Here is a 7,305-nt window from a genome sequence, read left to right as displayed (position 1 = left end):
CCTCTCTAAAAACCAAAAAAACAAAAAACCTCTTAAAAATAAAGAAGCCATAGAATGTGCACATATTTGCAAAATTGCTCTCGTGGAGATTATTTTGTTGCCATGGTGCAGTTTTCTTTCGGGATCCATTTTGAGCAATGGGCTAGAATTTTTAAAAGTTACCCGTTATTGAATGTCTGCCATGTGTGACACTGTGCTCAGTCCCATATGGGTGCTAAGAAATATCCTTGTTTTACAGATGAGAGAATGATGTCAAGAGGCTGAATAACTTGTCCAGGGTCCCTCGGCTGTGAACGTTGGGTTAGGATTGAAAACCAGGTCTGACTCCAAAGTTCTTGCTCTTAAACATCATTGAGTTTTACTGGGGGAACTGGGTGGAGGAGTGACAGAACCCTTGCACCGCCTTTTTGCCTTCAATACCAACCTTCAAGGTTTTAGAAGTCTGGGTGCCCACTATAGTTTTTGCTGTGTTTAGGCCTGTGAGAGCATGCACACACGTGTGCACACGAACCCCAACACACACTCCCTTCCACACACCCCCACACTCCTGGCATCACCCCTACCCTCACATCCCACCCCCTCCATCTACCCCCGTCTCCACTCACATCCCCTCCACGTGCTTCCCTCAACAGACAGGTACTATCTTCATATAAATGCAAAATGGGGATCCCACTCCAACTTTGGTTTTGTAACCTATTCTTCCCATGAAATCATATCATACTTGATAGGATTTTTGTTCAATTCACGGCTTATGAATTTTTCAGTAGATTCTACTGACGCTAGTACTCATTTTTTTTTTTTTTTTTTTTTTGCGGTACGCGGGCCTCTCGCTGTTGTGGCCTCTCCCGTTGCGGAGCACAGGCTCCGGACGCGCAGGCTCAGCGGCCATGGCTCACGGGCCCAGCTGCTCCGCGGCATGTGGGATCTTCCCGGACCAGGGCACAAACCCGTGTCCCCTGCATCGGCAGGTGGACTCTCAACCACTGCGCCACCAAGGAAGCCCTCTAGTACTCATTTTTAAACTCACTGACGTTCAGATTTTTTTCTTACAGGGCAAATATTTGCACTTTAACAGACAAAAATGTAGCATAGTTCCTCCACGCCAGCCAGTATCTGGGTCCAGGAAGTCACACCAGGTAGACACTTCACCAGTGACCCTACGTCTCATGGACAGTGGTGGAGAGACTCAGCACAGGCCAGGGCAGCTGTGGCACTGAGGAACACCTGAGCAGGGGGCCCTGCTTATACAAGGACATTTTGCTGCCCAAATCTTTTCCTAGCCAGTTCCAGCAGTCTTCAGTTATCCCTTCTTTGGGTCTCTGTGATGGCACTGAAAATGCAAATCTTTCCTGCCAGCATACAGCAAACTCTAAACTAGCGGCTCTCCCTGAAGGTCATCATTCTCTCACTCACTGGAAGTTCTTTATCAAAACAAACAGCCTGCTCACGTCCCATGGGGTGGGAATGGGGGTGTGAGAGCTCTAGCAGAATCTCCGGCCACGGCAGGTGTGGTTTGAAAACTCTCCAGAAGATTCAAATTGCTCTCTGCCTTCCAGCATTCAGCTTCCTTAATTCTTTAGCATTACCGTAGGTCATCTACTATATTAGTTACTAAAGGCTGATTAAAGAGGGCTCCTTAGAAAGTAAGCATATCTGGGGGCAAAGGACTGTAGAAGAATCAGGAAAGGTCAGAGCCCTCCTGGAATGTGAGTGTCAAGGATGATATTCAAAATACAGTCACACTTGCCCCCAGAATAAGGCTCAAGTGTTTTTCTTCTGGCGAGGGAAGCTGGAAGGGAGGGCGGAGTTAGGAGGGAGAAATAATTGACAACGTCTTTGGAGAGAAGGAAGTGTCTAATCTTCTTGAGATGCAGTCCCAGCACCACCCCATTTAAGCCAGTGCAGAGGACCCCCTTCCGGTGGTTTTCCTGTTTTAACGACAGGCAAGGCGTGACACTGACCATACTGCTGAGGCAGAGTCTGAAGTCCCCCTTTGTTGCCCCAGGCATTGCCCCTTAGTTGCTGGGCCAATACAATTTCTAGTGGCTGTGGACATCGCAGGTACTGTTCACTAGTGTATTTGGCTGTGTGCAACCTTGGAACAGGGAGCCCTGGAGAGGTGATCTCTTTCCAGAGTCTTAAATGGGAAATGGTGGGGGGGGGGGGCAAGCTCCCACTTGCTCTTTCTGTGATCCTCACTTACCTAATCACTCCCTCCTTCCCCTCCACCATCTCTCTGTCTCTCTCTCTCTTAACCCCCTTTTCCCATTGTCCTCTGTTACTAGAACAGGGTAAGTTCCCACCCCTTTCTCTTCCTGTCTGGATGTCTCTTACACAAAACTCTGTGATCTAGCCAGCAAAGCCTGGCCTTTAATGTCCTAAAGGGTGAAATAAAGCTACCATTACAGATGTTTATTAGATTTATCCAATGAAATGCACGGTGTGTGGCCTGAGTTTGGAACAGAATTAAATGGGAGAGAGGCAGGGGCACGTGACACGCATTTTGCTGGTGATGATCTAGCAGCACAGCGTGGTTCTGCAGCCAGTAATTTTGGTGGTCACTTCTTCATCTCTGGAGATTTTCAGACACTATATCGTGTAAACCAGTATGTAACTGTAATCAGCAAGAACTATGTGTTATATAATATCATCTAATACTCAGTTCATGTTAAAATGTCTCCAATGTTCTTAAAAATATCTTTTTACCTGTAGGTTGCTTGAGTTAAGAATCCTAAGTTCTCACAGAGAGGGCTTTTGTTTCATTGGCCTATTTCACTTAATCTACACGTTCACAGCCCCTGTTTCTTTCTGTGTTTCATTGGCCTCTTAATTTCACTTAATCTACATGTTCACATCCCGTGTTTCTTTCTGTGCCCTTTGTTTGTTGGAGAAACTGGGTTGTTTGTCCTCTAGAATTTCCCCTTTCTGAATTTTGTTGATGTTGTTTAGCATCGTTTCCAGTAAACTGGTTAATTAGATCTGGAAGCGTGATTCCATTCAGGACCAGTTTTTGGCAAGAGCATGTGTAGCCCAGCATGTCCTCCTGGATCCCATCAGGGCACACTCAGCGTCCGGCTGTCTCACTTGGTGATGCTGACTGAGTCACCAGCTGTTCAGTTCCCCATCGATATTTCTTGTTTTTTTTTTCTTTAATTTAATTTAATTTTTGGCTGCGTTGGGTCTCCGTTGCTGCGCGCCGGCTTTTCTCTAGTTGCGGCGGGCGGGGGCCACTCCTCGTTGTAGTGCGTGGGCTTCTCATTGAGGTGGCTTCTCTTATTGCGGAGCGTGGGCTCTAGGCACGCGGGCTTAAGTAATTGTGGTACACGGGCTCAGTAGTTGTGGCTCGTGGCTGGCGGGCTCTAGAGCACAGGCTCAGTAGATGTGGTGCACAGGCTTAGTTGCTCCGCAGCATGTGGCATCTTCCGGGACCAGGAATCGAACCCATGTCCCCTGCATTGGCAGGCGGATTCTTAACCACTGTGCCACCAGGGAAGCCCCCAATCAATATTTCTCATAACATTTTTAGCATCTATTTTGCCCAGTTACAGTATTCTCATTGAGTTGCAAATGGTATTTTTTCTAATTCAATCTTTCTCAGATCTTCTCCTGAAAGTCTCTTATAAAGGAGAAACTTCTTTCATTAACTATATGGTTATTCAACAAAAACTTGAGAATCTACCATATGCCTGGTCACTATTAAGTGCAAAAACCAATTTTTTATATTGACCTTACTCCTTAGTTTTAACCTGTGCCCTCAAAGTTCTTCATAGTCTAGCCACAAACTTCCTATCTGTCTCATCCCTTGTCTCTAATTAAACATCTAATTGATACGTTGCTCAAAACTCATCAGACAGCTTATAAATTCAGCCTGCCTCTGGGTTCTCTTAGTCCAAACCCAACCCATCCATTAGTCTCAATTCTCCCTTGAAGTCTTCCTCGGTACACCTGCAGACCCCTTCCCTGTCTTCCGTGGCACACACATGTCCTGGTTATTTACTGACATCTCACACCGATGTATTTAACTGATGCTCATCATATGCTAAGTCTGGCTTCCTCAACTGGACCCTAAGCTCCTTGAGGCCTCTTAGTGGACTCAGTCTTACTCATTTAGCAATAACATATCCCTCCCTGATATGTAAAATTTAGATCACATGAATCTTCTAATTCGGTATAGAATCCATATGGTAGGTTGCCAACATGTGGGATCCAAATGGTGCTGATAAATAACACGAAATATCAGAAAGGAAGGCAGACAATGGAAGGAACCCCTCACAGCCTTTTCTTTTTAATGAGTAATAGGAAGAAATGTAATTGAGTGGAGATTTGAAGATAATGTAGTGTTTCATCAGGAGAATTTTTGTGAAAATTTATTTCTTTGAATCCAGACTAATCCAGAGTCCACATTGATCCCAGTGTACATCCCTGGATCTTATGCAGTCAATAAAATTATGGTAAATTTCTATAGGCCGGAATGTCTTGGTGTTCTCTAGGATTCTGTCAAAATGGAAGCCATTTTCTGATCAAATATCATATAATGCCATTTATCCCCTCTTTGAAATATGTGTGATATACCTAAGAAATAGAATAAAAATTTTCTTTCTGAAGTCAGCTTACAGAATAGTTGAACTAACCCTGTGGCTTTTTCTTTGTCTTTTTATTGAGTTGCTTAAGGAAACAGTAATATCTCTAGACAGATTGTCTCTTCAATAAAAGTCAGGACTGCTTGACTGATGTTGGGAAATCTGGAATCTGGGAAAACATGAGCTAAGACTCCAGAGGCTCCATTAACTGGTGTTGCAGAGAATCATAAACTCGCCCTCCTTCCTGCAGGGGTGGAACCCTAGCCTACCTCAGCCTTTGTCTCTGAACCTACGGGCTTGTTAATCCGCCGCAGAAAGGCCGCGCGCTCAAAACAGTCCAGGAGAGAGAACACAACTATTAAATATTTCCAGAAGTTGTTTCATCTTTTTTTTTTTTAATCAGCCAAGATAGAAATTCCTCTGTCAACATAATTTTTGCTTGCTTGTAACTTTGTAGTATCTGTTAGAAAAGGGAGAAATCCCTCCTCCGTGCTCCAAATCACAAAAGAAAAATGTGAATTGGAGGACATCCCTGTCAATTATCTTAGGTATGAAAGAGGGAGGCAAGACACCTTTAGAGAGAGAAGCACAGGCCACAGTACATTTGAGGAGCTTGACTCCGTGTTAATATTTGTCTGTCCCTCCATGTAGTAGCAGGGGCAGGATGGGGCTTATCTCCAATTTGTTTTTTGTTTTTTTTTGACCTTTAAGTTAAAGAAGAAAGTCAATTCACTAGCAGATTGTGGGGAAAACAGCAATTCCAGGAAATATGATCAGTAATTAATGTTACTTTGGGTAGAAATTCAAGCTGAATTGAAAATCCCCTATGACTGTTTCTTGGCTATTTGGACATTGTATTCATTGCCTTATAAAAACAACTGATTTATTAATTAGTAAGTTTGGCAAAAGGGCCTCCCCTGTTCACTGGCCAAAAATTCACTCATTTCAGATTTCCTCTGAAACATTAAAAAAGGCCCATCCAGCCACCTGCTACCCCCGCCCTCCGCCGCCCCCCCCAACCCCACGTCTTGTTTCTCTGCTCACAACTCCTAGGAACTTCCAGTGGCTGGACTGAGGGCCTGGGGGACTGGACACAACTGGGACAGAAGACTCCTCATTGCTTCTCACAAACTTTGCTTTTCCTTCTTTTACCTTTTGCTGAGGGATTTGAGTGCTGTTTGCGAGGAGGAAAGAAATAGTCTAAAATTTTTATGTTTGGTTTTGAAGGTCTTTGTGCTTATTGCTGTGATTTGGAGTATAATTAAATATCTTGGGAGTTAAGATGAAAAGATCCTAGTTCTTCTTCTAGAATCTACTTAACTCTGCCCTTACCACAGACTCAAAGAGGACTAATCAATTCCTAGCCATTTATGCCTTTCATATGCAAACCAAACAATTCAGAGCTCCTAACCCCACCGCCTCCTTTATCTGGCCCTCACACCCTGGGCCATACCATCTGCCCTCATCACCCTAGCGCCAGGTACCAGATAATTAGGGACAGCTCAGTGTCCCAGGGCCCAGCAAACTGATTCAAACTAGCAAATCCTAAACCGCTTACCTGCCTCACCCATTCCTTCCCATGAAAACCATGATAAAGGCTCTTGCCTGCACTTTGCCTTTGTTCCTTTTGCCTCCTGATTTTTTTTAAATTAATTAATTTATTTTTGGCTGTGTTGGGTCTCTGTTGCTGCGCGAGCGGGGGCCATCTCTCGCTGCGGTGTGCGGTCTTCTCACTGTACTGGCAGGCAGATTCCCAACCACTGCGCCACCAGGGAAGTCCCTTGCCTCCTGATGTACACTGTTGCTCCCCTAGTGCCCTGGTGGTGCATGCAGTGTGCCAGCTCCTCTTGGGATCTGTGAGTATAACTAAGCTATCTTTTCAATGGCAGTTGTCTCTTGACCTGTTGACCGTGTCGTACCTGAATTATAATAAAACTTAGGTTTAAAAACACCAAGTCATGAGCCTGGGGTCCTCATCTCCATAGAAGGAGGGCTCATCTCCAAGGAGATGAATTAGAGAATTCATCCACACAGAGCAGACCCGTTTTAATGTACAGGAAATGCCCTGGAAGGAATATGCTGTGTAGGTCGTTCCAACAGAAAATCATCCATCTGTAAATTATAAACAAAGCTTCTTTGATTCAGGCCACTGCCTTTGAGGCCTTCTCTTCTGCCACTTGGGTATCAGCAGTGCCTCTTGATTTAGCGGTCTCTCCAGAATTCAAGCCAAATGGTGGCAGTGCTGTGGAAAGGGAGGGGGGTCCTCATCAGAAGTGGCACAACGACGTCAGGCCTCAGCTCTCGTGTTCTAATGCAGCCTCTGTGTTTCTGACTCTTTGTCTTCTGAACGGTTTCAACTCTGAGGAAGGTCTGGGGAAATGTTCTGACCTTTTTTGCCTATACCCTTCTCCAAATATTCTTCCCCTGGTGAGTACCCTGCATGCATCTCTGACCTGCCCCAATTTCCTTTGGATATAATGTTATTCTGTCCAGTAACCTTCTCTACTACCTTTTGTCACTTTGCAATTAGTCGCATTTAAATTTCTAGGATGAGATCTTAACATCCTGAAATGCCTTGGGAGCTGTTGGGAATAGGATTTTCAAAGCTTCCTATCAAACTTCCTCTGGGGCAGTTTCCTGGCTTGGGGGGCGGTTAGGGAGGAATCAGTAGAGGGTAGTCTCAGCAGAGCCTGACTGCTCCTGGTGACTTTTTTTCTAGTCAGGT

The sequence above is a fragment of the Globicephala melas genome, chromosome 18, assembly GCF_963455315.2.
Source record: "Globicephala melas chromosome 18, mGloMel1.2, whole genome shotgun sequence".
NCBI lineage: Eukaryota > Metazoa > Chordata > Mammalia > Artiodactyla > Delphinidae > Globicephala > Globicephala melas.
This window is presented reverse-complemented; position numbering follows the sequence as displayed.